The sequence below is a fragment of the Haemorhous mexicanus genome, chromosome 2, assembly GCF_027477595.1.
Source record: "Haemorhous mexicanus isolate bHaeMex1 chromosome 2, bHaeMex1.pri, whole genome shotgun sequence".
Classification (NCBI taxonomy): domain Eukaryota; kingdom Metazoa; phylum Chordata; class Aves; order Passeriformes; family Fringillidae; genus Haemorhous; species Haemorhous mexicanus.
This window is the reverse complement of record NC_082342.1, coordinates 48,269,145-48,283,031: the sequence shown is the minus strand read 5'-3', so window position 1 is coordinate 48,283,031 and position 13,887 is coordinate 48,269,145. Positions and strand designations below refer to the sequence as shown.

At 39.7% G+C, this 13,887-nt stretch overlaps 1 protein-coding gene across 8 annotated transcripts in view; it reads left to right on the top strand.

Annotated features, from left to right (window-relative positions):
• The window catches only part of PSPC1 (paraspeckle component 1), a 57,842-nt gene extending 44,557 nt beyond the window's left edge, over positions 1-13,285 (top strand). For 3 of the 8 annotated variants that reach the window (XR_009485344.1, XR_009485349.1, XR_009485347.1), the window contains 4 exons: positions 8,677-8,780; positions 11,478-11,604; positions 11,833-12,168; positions 12,753-13,285. The gene's annotated coding sequence lies outside the window, so the exon portion shown is untranslated. Of the gene's footprint in view, positions 1-5,595; positions 5,850-8,676; positions 8,781-8,947; positions 11,267-11,477; positions 11,605-11,832; positions 12,169-12,752 lie in introns of those variants that run through there. The other 5 variants (XR_009485346.1, XR_009485342.1, XR_009485345.1 and 2 more) reach the window with 3 other exon arrangements.
• Positions 13,286-13,887: the final 602 nt, after the last annotated feature.

Here is a 13,887-nt window from a genome sequence, read left to right as displayed (position 1 = left end):
CCTCTTAATGGATTTAGAGATAGGGGGATACTATTGTGGAAGAGCAGGAAAACGTGGCTTTATCTCATCTTTCACTTTTCAGCTTTTAATAATTTGGGAACTGCCATAGGATTAAAAATCCCAAATACGACTCTTATAAACTTCATCTAAAATTCTTAAATGCTGTTTCAGAGTTCTGCTATAAACAAAACTAATTCAGTGTAAACATTCAAATAAAATACATGCTTTAATGGAAAAAGTAATTCTGAAAGCCCGTGTTTTATTAAGAAGAATAACGTTATTGGGGAGTTAGGTGTATTTTCTCGTATCTTTACTTTTTGACTACATAACCTTAAAGGAATAGAGGTGAAATTATTGACATGCAGGGAAAGGCTAAATATACAGGCTAAATAAAATTTCCTGGAAAAGGACTGAAGTTCAAATATGTGTAACTTAAGTATCAGTGCTTCCAGTAGAGGACTTCTGTCACAAGTTTAAGAGAGCTTCTGCTTAGAAATAGGTGCTGCCAAATCTGGTCCTGCTCTTATGGCAGGAAAATGTCATCTTTGCCTTGATTGTGACAAACCAAGAATAGGATTACCAGGATTTAAGTTTATTAAGAACCTAGTTGTCTTGCCACAGTGATAAATTTGAATGGCTGAAGAGTCGGCATCTTAGGTAACTTTATCTGCTGAGTTGGTATATGTACAGCTGCATGATTGTCACAGCCTTCCCAGGACTTGGAATATGGTAGTGCCTTTGGTTGTTTCAGCAGTTGCTTCATGTGCCTCAGTTAATGAAGTTCATTTATGGCTGCACAGATTCTTTTCAAAGTCATCTTTTCTGCTGAGCAAATTCTAACAGGTAGTGACAGCCACCGCAGTTGTAGGTTGAGAGTGGTGCTGTCATGGGGTGCTTAAATCAGCACTTGCTCCTACCAGATGCAGTCAGCTTAGTTTATACTTGTTCAGTCATTACAGTGCACTTCCAAATACTACTTTTCATGAATGAAAGTTGTGTTCTCAATGAGGTACTGATCTGAGCAAGTTTGAGAAGAGACTTAAGAAAATAAAGAAAATACAAATTAGTTACATTTGTACTGTCAATGAGACAAATTCCTTTAATTCTAGATGTGTTACAGAAAATTCATCTTGTGGATGGTTCTGATTCCCTAAGTTTGTAATAAAGGTACTTGGATTTTGTTCTATTTTCTGAGGTTCATCTTTAAACTGTTTGGATGTCTGCATTTATTTTAGCTTTCACAGTTTGATGTAAACTAGTGTCCCTCAAACTTAATGCATAAATATTTCCTGTCAGGGCATACTCATCAGTCAGGTGCTGATCAGATGCAAGATTTTGCAGAGTCCAAAATGAAAGTAAGTGTATAAGTTGTTGAATAAGATGGAAGTAAAGTTATGAGAAGACCAGAACAAGATTGAACAGAATAGGAGAGCAAACTGCTCTGAAGGTGGTCTGTAAAAAGTAGCGCAAAAGAATCTGATAACAAGTACGAGTTCTGTTAATCTTTCAAAGAAATGGATGCATCAGGATACAGAACTTAAGTTTGAAATGCAGACTTCTTTGGAGAAGCTGCTGCTTGCTTAAGTGGAGTTTCTTTTTCAAGATGTTGCAAGTAATGTTTGTAGTGTATTAGAATGGATGTTTTTTACTTGTGTACATCAAAAGTCACAAACAGGTAACTGAAGTTACAACTCTTATGTTTTAGTCTGTGTGTGTAACCATTTTCTCATTAATGTGTTGATATTTACAAATTTGGCACCCAAGATAATTTTGATAGCTTGTTTGTAAATTAGTATTTTTAATGTGAGAATTACAGTGCAAGCTTGCATCTTGAAATCTGGATGAGCTATGATGAAAAACTGTACCAGCAATCAGTCTCTTTGATTAAAAATATTTAGTTTTGAATATGATGCCAAGTTATTGCCTTTGTATATAAGATGATATCAAAAGGGAGTTCCTGACTTCTCACACTGTGGTCTTGGCCTAATCCTGTGCAAAGGAGTGTCATCACTGAGGCCTTTACTTTGCTCTCAGTTGGAGAAAATGGTAATCAACTGGAGTGACTTTATGGGGGGTATATGGTGGAATGGTAAATAGTATTCCTGACACTCACTAAGATGCCTGATCTGTTATTCAGGCTTGAAATTATTTCTAATATAGTGCTTTTCAGTCGTCTGCCACAAGGTGTTCACTTTGCTCTATGTATGACAGCTGAGCTTAAAGCTTTTTAAAAATGTTTGATATTAACTTAGAAAGCTGTTTCACTTTGGGTAGGAAGAATAGCTTTATCTTGCAGGTAGTAGTGACTTCTACTAAAATAAGGAATGCTGTACATAGAATTTACAGCATTCTATGGTACTATAAAGCTGAAATAGATCCTAATAGTGCAGCATCAGGAATATGTCCAGTTGTGCAAGGAAAGGACAAAGAGCCAAGTTTGAGTCCCAGCTTGCCAGGCAGAGAGTAGCAAATAGAGAAATGATTCCTTTATTCCACATTGCTTTGTGGGTTTTTTCAGAAACAGGTAAGTCTATGTCAGTATACCAGTATGGGGTAGAACATTTACAGGATACCCTGCAGTTTATTAATGCCGTTTGTTGTCTTTATCTTGAGATACAGATTCCATTTCCTGTATTTCAAATCTAATGTAAGATTTTCTGTTTTCTACCAATTATGATTTTATTATGGTGGAAGCCAGAAGTTGATATTCTGCATTTGTTAGAGAGTAATCTGTGATGGAAGTTGTCACCTAGTAGAGTTAGTACAGAAAGGAAATTACTTAATTGCACAAAGAATCACAGATCTTTTGATGGGACCAGAAGCAATGGGTATACACACAGGGGATTAGTTCTGAGCATCAGGAAACATTTTTACTGTGAGGGGTGACCAAGCACTGGCACAGGCTGCCCAGAGAGGTTGCAGAGTCTCCATTCTTGGAGATTCTATAAGCCATCTGGATGTGGTCCTGGGCACTGGCTCTAGGTGGCCCTGCCTGAGCAGAGGAGTTGGACCAGATGACCTCTAGAGATCCCTTCTGACATTAAAGGGACATTAACAAGTCCATGATTCTGTCATCTAAGTAAAACTTTGAATTTATTACACGTTATATAAATGAATTAACAGTTAAAGCCTATTACATGCTTAGGTATTTGAATCCTTCCTTACTAGGTTTCATTTCAATGTAGATGTATGTACTGGGTAGTATTGTTAAATTTTACATTTTCAAATGAAGCATGCCAAAGAAGAAAGCTCTTGGAGTGAATGAGTTGTTAATAAAGACTGTGTGTCCACGTCTTGCCCTGCCCTTCCCCCAGCACAGTCTTACGGCTTCAGAGATTTTAGCCCCACAAAGATAATCAGTTCTGCTGTCATTATTTTGGAAGAGGAGGTTAGGACACTGGCCTAACTTGGCACCTGCTGCAAAAATGACAGGTAAGGAACCTTACAGGAGGGAATGGGGAGCATTGTGTGAAGTTCTGTAAAGCAGAATTGCAAACACTTCAGAAGCTGTGTATTAGTGAGTTTCACAATTCCTTAGGAGTACTGTTGTTGTTTTTTTATTTTTTTAATTGGAGAAAATTGGACTATGCACAGTATAGGAAGTTTTGTGTGAAACTAGATGCCCCTTTAGGTTTTGGAAGATAGAAAATGTCCTCAAACTAGTGAGGTCATCACTACTATATATAAGAATTATTCTATAATACAAAGCTTATGCTGATTTTCTGTATTCTTAAAACTAATATATGAGAAAACTGTCTCTTAGGCTTTGCATTTGCACATTTTTGCTAGTTTAAAACAATTTAAAATATTTTTGAAATAAAAAAATGAGTCTTAATAGAGGTATGCCTATTTAAACATCCCTAAAATCTTAGTGGTTCTCTTAACTCCTTGCCTAAGTTTATATTTGTTTGCATTGTGTGTAGCATAATGGTATCCTGACTTCTCTTAAAGTAGTAGAGCTGTACTGAGATCCTACTTAACTCTGTGCTAGGTGTGCTGGTTTGATGATATCTTGTTACAGCAGACTTTTCTAAATCTGTGTCTGTGATAGGTGACCTCAGAGTTTCCAGAACCTGGCAGAACTGTCTCGTGAAATTTTAACTGTAGCTTTCAGTGCCAAGTGCAGCATTTTCAGATGCTTTTAATCTGTCAGGTTTCTTAAGTTTTCTTTGTGAAGTTGCACCTATACATCATTATTTCTAGGTGAAAGAGATGATGATGGTTAGAGGTTATTCTCGTTCCTTCAACAGTTTTGTACTTTTTAGCTGTTCATTATAAAGTATCACAAAATGCTCAGAACTTCACATCTGTGTAACCTGTTATGTGAGTTCTGAATGGAGAAAATAACACCATTGGATATTTTTCCAAGTTGCTCAGCATGAACACAGTCATTGAAAGTAGAAATCTAAATATTGAAAGATATTTCTGCTGCTTTAATGACAACATTTGTAAAATAGGCAATTATGAAAAATCAGTGATGATCCAGCTATTCTGGTGCTGCAGGTTCCTCAGCTTGAAATGAGAGAATCATAGAGGGGAGGGGGCTGTATTAAAAAGTACAGGATTTAGTTGCTGTTTCATAGCAACAATGAATGACTTTAATGATTTGGACTACTGTCTCACAATGCATAAAATTTTGTAAAAAATGTAATATGTGTATATCTATATATAAATATATATATATAAAAAAACTCCACTTGAGGCTATTGTGTCTTGCATCTAGGAATGTAATACCTTGCAAATGAACAATTTTATTAATTTTACGAAGTGCTTACAAATTTTAGTGTCTTTGAATTCAGACCTTGCTGAAGCTGTACCGGTGAAAACTTGTATCTTCTGTTTAAATGCTTTCAGACATGCTCATCATTCCCTAAATACTGAAGAAATCATCTAATTTCTATATGGTGAAGATCTGCAATCCAAGCAAAACAGAAACTAATGTCCCTTGATCGCAGATTGTCACTGGCATGTGTTCATTGCCTGGCCACTAGTAACTGCCACCATTTGTTCCTTTTTTGAAATCTGATCCCAGAAGAGGAATATTACTGCATTCACATTCCTCATTCTGTGTAAGATGCTAACTTCAGGTACCCTACACCTTGTAACTTTAAAGTTGTGAAATGGATGTAAAATATTTTTAATGATCTTGCAAAGGAAATTTAATGCCTTGTTGGCTTAGCTCAAGTAGTATTTTCCCTTTTGTTTCTCGGAACTTAATTCTTCCTTTGAGCTCTAATTTAGCAATTTTTTTTTCCCTTAAATGCTTGCTTTCTTCTACTTCTCTGCAAGTACTTAATATGCACTTGAGAGAATTTGACAAACACAAGATTTGGAAAAATTGTGTTGCAGTTTGTCTCCTATAATCCCTGGCAGCTATGCAGTGATGCCAGGTAACAATTGCTTTTAGTCTCTAATGGTTTTATTGTCCTCAGCAGGGACTACTCATAATTAAGATGAGCAGGTTTGGCCAAACTAAAGTTAAAACTAAGAGAAAAATGGGGAGGATAAGATTGCCTGACCATTTAAGAATGTCTAGCACTGTATCTTCTGTTAGTATGTCAGCAGCCAACATTGTTATCTGTTACCTTTTGATAGGTAAGCCTGAACAAATGCAAACATGAACACAGCTCTACGGATCATCTCGGGTTCCCTTTGGAAACCCCAAATAAGTGGCCACAAGGGATTGTGTGTTTTCCTGAGAACAGCTCGGCATTGGAGTTCTTCTTTCTGTGTGCTGGATAGTGGTTCTGCTACTCTCAAAATCATACCTGTGCCCGCTGGTGCAAAATGCCATATGGTCACTTCAGTGGAAGTCAAAATTTACCCATGCTGCTGTTGTGTGTTGCTAGGTAATTTTTAAAGTAGACCTAAAATAAAGGGGAAACTTAGGGGGGTTTTGTTACTCTTAGTTACAGTAGCCACCAAAAATCCTATTAATTAAAAAAATGAAAACCAAAAAAAAACCTGAACCAAACCACAAAACCTGTTCTGTCAGTCAAGCTGGCGAAGCTGCCACACATCTGTGTGCAAGGTGAATGTGCAGTGTCCTTCGGTGCTGTAGTGTCACAGCTGTTCCTGCTCCGAATTAGGGCTGGCAGCCTGGAGCTTGTCCCGCACAACCGGTCTCTGCTGCAGATATCCAGCCAAGCTGAGTGTGCATTACTTGAGATAGCTGCACTTAGGAGTTGGTTTTCAGTTTTCCTTCATAATGGCACAGTATATGCACAGTTTCACTCCGTTTGTGTGTGATGCCTCTCTTCTCTCCAGGCATGTTTATCATGCTGTTAGCCTTTTAGACTAGTTCAGATTCATTTTGCTTACCATTTTGCTTTGAGCTTTAATTTAAAGAAGAGCTTTATCATATGAATGAAAATTCAGTCTCTTATTTTGAAAACAACTTTCTCTTGTGTTCCAGCTTACTCTTAGAAATCACTTTTTTCATCACTGGCTGCTTGGATGCATTCAGCTCTAGCAAAGTAATTACTGCTAATCATAAATGGTAGGGTTTATATAGGTAGAGAAGTTGGAATGATCTTAAAAGAGGGAGAATTGTGAATAAATTGTGCAGAGGCACATTCCGAGTAGAAACTATAGACATTTTAACACTCCCAGCAGTCTTTCTGGGTGGTTTTAGAGCCTGTTATCAAAAATAGACTGTATTTATTTGGCTACAGCTTTGTCACTAATATCTACTGGTTGCCAAGAATATGACACACTGCTTTCTCATCAGTAAATCTGGGTGGCCAAGAAAGAGAAAGTAATATTCACTGTCAGTGACAGAAACTTGGAGAGACTGTTAGGCCTTTGGTGCTTTAACTTTCTTGGGGGGGGGGGGGGGGGGGGGAAGGGAGAGAGTAATTATTGGGTTTTTTTAATAATAAAATATAGACTGAAAACTCTGCAGTTTTGTAATTTTAGCCTTCCTGTTAGATGGGTACATACCTATCAATAGCTACATTAATTGCACCATGTTGAGGTAATGTCTCAGGACACTTAACACTTGTCCAGATGAGAGTTCCAGCCAACTCCCTATGACTGACAGTTCATCCCTACAACATTACTGCATTTGACTTGCAAAATGATTGTAGAATCAACATATTTAGAAAGGGTTAGTGGGCTGTACTCTGTCATTTGTGCTTTATGAAGAAAGTATCTATCTTGCTGAATATCTGGTACAGAATAGATAACTGAACTTTTGAAATCTGATAGATAGCAAGCTTCACCATGGTGTGAGAGGGGAGATAAAAAGGAACCAAATGGGAGAATTTATTTAATAGGACTCAGACATTAATCATGCCAACTTTAAAATTGTATTTATTCTGAGGTGCACATCTCAGCCTGTTTTCAGCTGTTTCTGATAAGGTAAATGTTACCTTTATTGTAAACGTTTGTGGTTGTGTGTTGTAATTTACACATATGTCACTTCTTGAATTGCTTTTTGGGACCGCTCCTAAAGTGAAGCTAGCCTGAAAGGTGCAACCTGCATGTGGCTTTCCAAAGGAATTCTTTCTCTAGTAAATGCTTTGCAGGGTATGCTAAGTTTTGTGATTCTCAAAATAGGACCTCAAGATGTTGGAAAATCATTTTTAAGTCTTTACTTGAGAGTATGGGGAGTTCTTCACCCCTTTGTGCTGTTGTGATGAGGACCTTTCCAGGCAGTCTTCTCCATAGACATTTCCTTAGGGCTCTCAGGCTCTGCAAACACCTTTCTGTGCTGAGTAAGGGATTATGTTAAGCCTGTCAAACATTGCAGTGCTCACATCTTACTTTAAGTCTGAGACATTTATGGAGGTGATTTTAATTCTGGGAGGAGGGATTATGTCTACAGGTGAGAGCCGTTTAGCTGTTTTGAAGCCTGAATGGCTGGGGCATGGAGCTGTTGAATTTTAAACACCTTGGATAGTTGTTTTGCATGTGTACTCTATGAGAAGATATTGTGCAAGGTAGATACCACTTACTGCAAATAGAAGCCAATCGATTGCAGAAGTTGTAAAATTACAGAAGTCCTAAACTTTTGCATCAATTTCTGATGCTTGCAGTATTAAACTGTATTTTAATGATACTTGTATGCAGTTCTGTTGTGAGATGGTTTTTTACTCCGCTCAGTTCAGATTATTTTGATAACTTTGCCCCTAATTAATGTCTGTAGAACAACATGCTGCAGAAAGAGGAGACTGCAGTGAGAGCTGTTAGTTCTCAAGTGTCACTAATGACTCAGTGTTGTGTGCAAGGATCACGATCATTTTAGTGGCACTAATATTAGAAGGATGAAATGCCACTTTTGCCACGTGCCTTGGCAGGCCTAGAATGTCTAGAATGTCTTCTGTCACATGAAATATATATGTTTTAGAAAACCTCCAAAGGGAAATGATTTGGGGCTCTTTGGATAAGAACTGCAGTTGATATACTCCAAGCAGGAATATTAAAATCTAGGAACTTGTTAATGTTCTTGTAACAGCTGTTGTTTAACTGCTGAGGTAGTAAAAATTTAAATAAAATCTGTGGAGAAACAACTAAGTGGTAAGAATGGGTAGAGAATAAATGGATTTTTTTTGGTAATGGGAAGTTTTATTATGGTTTATTTCTCCATATATAATGGGTTTTTGAAAAGAGAAGCTACTGTGTTTTCCTTTTTGCTTGAAATGTCAGTTATTTACTGTCTCTTTATTTTTTTAGGTTACTATTAAAATCTAAAAATGCAGATGAAGAATGGCTTGTGCAGAATCCTTCTGCTATGTTATGCAGACAAAAGAGAATCCTAAACCAGGTTTTAGTACAAGGTATGTATTAAGGTATATGGCTTTATCCAGCAGTTACTGAAGTCAATCCCCCACTTCTTGTTCAGATTTGTGATTTGATGTAGTTGTGTTTCTACACTTCAACTAATACTTGATTTCAGATAATGTAATTCCTTTCATAATTCCTGCCATGTGTTATGTTTTTAAAGGACTTCAAGCATATGCACACAGCCTCTAGCAGACAACTCAAGCTCTGGCCAGCCATCCAAACCCCATAGTGCCACACTAATATGATGCCATATCTGAGGTGCTGGATGTTACTGATATATTGCACCCCACCTCCTGATTGTTTGTACAACCAACACAGAAGTTACTGATTCTGAACAGTCTTTGGCATTAATCAGAGGGCTGTGGTCTGGAAGGTGGTGTCTATGCACTCTGGGAAGCCTGGGACACTTTGATCTGTGTGCACACAGGTGTGTAGTGCCATCTGCCCTGACTGTGGACAGCATCTCAATGGGGCTGACAGATAGGAAGGTTTTAAAGGGCTAAGTTCAATAGTTCTGGTAGTTCCAAAATACCAGTTATTTTTATAAAATAAAAGTAAATTTAAACACTGGTGGGATTTGACCAAGATGTGCAAATTCTACTGGTAAAGCAAGAGAAACTTGTATTAATTCTTCTATTTGTTAGGCTTAGCAAAAGGACTCCAAGCTGTCTCTGTAATTGTGTTAACAGTAAATAAGAGAATCGGAAATATAAAGGATCAGAACAATTTATCTGTTTTATAATCACATATAAAAGGTGTCCCTGTCCATAGCAGGGGTTCAGACCAGATGATCATCTCTCTCCATGTGCTGGCAACTTTCTTTGTAAAGCAGGATGCCATTTGGATGCCTTTGTGGCCAGGTTACACTCTTTGCTCAGGGTGGTTCTTGGATCTGGTGTTCACCAGGGCCACCATGTCCTTACCTGCAAAGGGGCACTCCAGCCAGCTGGCCTCCAGCCTGTCCTGGTGTCTGGGATTATTTCTCCCCAGGAGGATTTGGCATTTCCTTCTGTTGAATTTCATGAGATCCTGTAAGCCCGTATCTCCAGCCTGTCGAAGGATCACTGGGTGGTGGCATGATACTATGGCCTTAGCAGCCACTCCTCTCAGCTTTGTGTCACCTGCAGACTTGCTGAGGACATGTCGTCCCATCAACTAGGGCAGAAATGAACATCCTGAAAAGGACTGGCCTCAGTACAGGGATACTCTATTATTTACTCCCGTCCAAGAGGACTTTATGCCACTGACAACCTTCTAAGCCCATCTCTTGAGCCAGTTTTTAGTCCACCTCATGGTCCACTGAGCCCATCAGTAGTCTGTCAGTATCACGACAGGATCAAAATGATAACTGGAGATACTATGGCAGTGTCAAAAGATTTCCTAAGCCAAGGCAGACAATATCCACTGCTCTCCCCATGTCCACTGAACTGGTCGCCTCACCAGAGAGGCTCTCTAGTTGGGATCCTTAAGAATTTGCAAATGACCTCATTGTAAATCCATGCTGACTGCTGCTACTTACCTTCTTGCCCTTCTTGGTCTGAAAGTGTTTTTTTGTAGTAGTTGTTCCATCACCTTCCAAGGGCATGTAGTTCCCCGGGTCCCCTTTTCTGCCATTCTTGAAGACTGGAGCGATTTGTGCTTTCCCCTGATCCTTGCACACCTCTCCTAGTTGTCACACTCTGTCAGCAATGCAGGGTGGCCTTGCGAGGCCAGCAGCCAGCTCCTTCAGCACTCATGGGAGCATCCTAGCAAGCTCAGCACGTGTGACTTGTCCAGTTTGTGTTCCCTAACCTGGACCCTGTCATGTTCTTGGTTCTGGGAAGGGCACTTATGAGGTGGGAAAGTTGATACACACCTCTTTTTGTGGTTCTGCTTTTGCCCTTTACTGGAGTCCCATTATCTTCTAGTTGTAGTAAAATCACAGTATAAAAATTATCCCACAACAATTTGCAATATAAAATCGACTACTGAAATAAGCAACCTACAAGCATTTACTCACAACATCTAAAAAAGACAAGCAGCTAAAGCTCATTGTCAGAAAAATAGCAGTAAAACAGAAAATGCCTAATTTTCTCAGAGTTTGATTCAATTTTTTTTTTTTTTTTTTTTTTATCCAGAGGACATTTTGTCTTGTCCATGTACCCATTGGAATTCAGTCTTGTTTGTCACTACATATGAGAGTGCTGCTGTGCACAAGAGCCATTTGGGAACCTCAGTGTTTGGCAGGTTTCCCAGGCATCTCAGAATTTTTCTGTCAGCTTACAGTTTCCTTCCTGTGGAGGGAAAAAAGGGTGGTCAAGGTTCCTTGGAGATACAAATGTTCCTTTTACTGGCTAAATAACAACTCCTTGTCTCAACGAAGTGATAAGAACCTTCTTCCTCTTCCCCCACTCCTCACGTGTGTGTGGGCCTCTGATTGCAGTGTGAACCTGGCTGACCAAGTATAATGGCCTAATGAATTCGTGTTAAGTATTGTGCCAGGATGGGCTTCCTGAACAGAGGGAGCTCCAGCTGCTTCGGTGGGGGCAGGGCTGTCTGAAAAATTGCTGGCATTTTTCAGCTCTTTATCCAACTGTATTTGCTGATGTGTTGCTCTGTTATTTGCCATTTGAGTCTTAAATGCTCTCCTTTGATGACAAAAGCACACTCGCAAGGAGGTTATCACTCATGTTTCTTTTTTAACTCCTCAGCCTGAATCCTACTTCTTGGAAATGTTTGTCAGCCGCTGGTGGCTGCCCACCCTCAGAACTGAAGCTGTTACTTTGTGATGATGTGCAAAATGCTGCTCTGCACCTTGGAGTTACAGGGACCATCAAGGTGAGAATATAATCGTGTTTCACTTGTTAAAACTCCTGTTATGGTATACTTTGTACTGAGTTTTCAGTTTGTTAGTACTATTTTTGTGCTTAATGCATGAATGATTTTTTTTCCTTGTATCTCTCAGTGCTTTTGGGCAAATAGTAACTAAATCCGTCACACCGGGCTGAAGGTAGAAGAAGGACAAACTGATCATTCTCAGTTAAGCTGTTTTCTCTCTGCTTGCAGGCAGGCCAGACCTGAGGGAAAAGCGCTGTTTGAAATGACATAAAAGAACACACAGCCTGGACGTGGTGTGTCCCTCACCAATACCTCAGCTTGAAAAAGACATGAGAAGAATGTGAATACATCTGCTTGTGAGCTCCAAGTCCTCTTCCTACATGAGGAGACAAGTTACAGCTTTTGTGATGTTACTGCCTTCACCCTCTGGCACACGAGGTGGTGCCAGTCCAGCATTTCATAGTAAAGCTGATGTTCAACTACTTTGATGTATAACTGAGGTACTGATGCCCTTTTCATCAGGACTGCACTCAAAAGCAGATTTTCTTCCTAGAAACAGCAGTGGTAAGGGAAATGAATGTCAGTAAAATGATTAAAGTTTGTGTGTTCTACAAGAATAAGAGTAAATGATATATTAAATGACTGCTCCTTGGTTTAGCTGATTGCTGTTGGACTTTAAAAAAGCCTTTTAAAAGTAAGAAAATATTTTCAAGCCCTACAATATATAACAAAAAAATAGTGAAGTGGTAGGGTTTAAAGAAAAAGCAGTAACGTGGTTTGTGTTTCTGCTGAGGCTGTTTAGAAGAATACGAAAGTATTAATTACCTAGAGAAAAAACTGTATGAGCCAGTGACAGCTGAAAAGAACTGGAAGGAAATGCTAATCATAGGGGAGATTACAGCTGCAGTAAGTTGTGTGTGCTGTTGAGTAGGAAGTTATGCTACAAATGCCTGCTGTCTTAATGTAGCTCAATAAAAAGATGAAAAAACATGAAGAATGAAAAATTAGTTTTATGTGATATGATTTGAACACTGGCGTGTAACATACCACGAGGGGTTTTTTCAAAATTCTATAGTTATTGTAAAATTGGTTTAAATTAAATGAGTAACAGGATGTTTGTTTTTTATTTCCTGAAATCTGCAATGCAGTGGACATGAATTGAAGACTTGACCGGAACCTCACGCAGTTAATTCCTACAGTGGGAACTGAACTAAGCTGCTGCAGTTGTAGATCCTGGTGGCGAAGCAGCTTTGCAGAGGCTGATGTGGTCCTGAGGGACAAGTGAAGGTGAAGGTGTCCACCCTCACGCTGGGCTCCATTAGAAGATCATGGCCAGAAGAGCAATCTCTCTGTTCAGCACTTCTGAGGCTGCAGCTGAAACACTGTGCCTAGTTCTGGGCTCTTGAAGACAAGATGTGGGAACAAACCCCATGGAAGCCCTTGGGCAGTCAGAAGGCTGTGGAGCACAGGAGCCATGGGGCCAGGCAGCAGGGGTTTTTCCAGCTGGAGAACAGGAGGTAGGGGTGGTTAAGAGATCCTATTAATCCAGCTGTGTAAGACAAGTGCGTAGAGAAGGTGGAGCCAGGCTCATGGCAGTGGTGCACTCTAGAATGGCAGTTTTGTACCGTTGTTTCAGTGCATGGAAATGTTGCATATACCACTAATAAAAACAGTGCAAGGCTGTACTGTGTGTGGCTGTACTTACCGGGACTCCCTGCACTGTGGAACCATTGGGGGCTTCCTGGGAATCATTTGGTTTCAGGAAGGGTGGATGCAGGGGAGCTGGTCTGGAGGTTCACTTGTGGTTTCAGGGATCTTAACCCTGCTAGTCACTGAAAGAACTACTCTGATAGTGACACAGCAGAGCTGACAGATCTACAAAGGTGAGGGAACATCCAAAGCTTTTACGTCTCCTGTGCAAGCTTTTCCATATGGGTTGTCCCACACAACCTTGTAAAGCCTTTTTGAGAAAAACTGTCAGCACACCTTTACAGGTGGGAGGGGCTAGGACAGCACCTTCCCCCCTCCCCCAGTGGAGGACCGTATTCAGTCTAAGACATGCAGCTGCTCTAACAGGCCTTTCTTGCCTTTCTTCCCAAATTCATCTCTCTGTTCTTGGATAGGGAAAGTCCATACAAGTAACAGCTCCAGGATGCAAGACTTCTCATCAAGAAGTGGGAGTCTGTGCTACAGATTCAGATGTCACCACATGGGTAATCCTGTCTCCCCTCGACCTCTGGTGGCCCATGCCCACACCGATTCAGTGAATCCAGTTTTGAAACA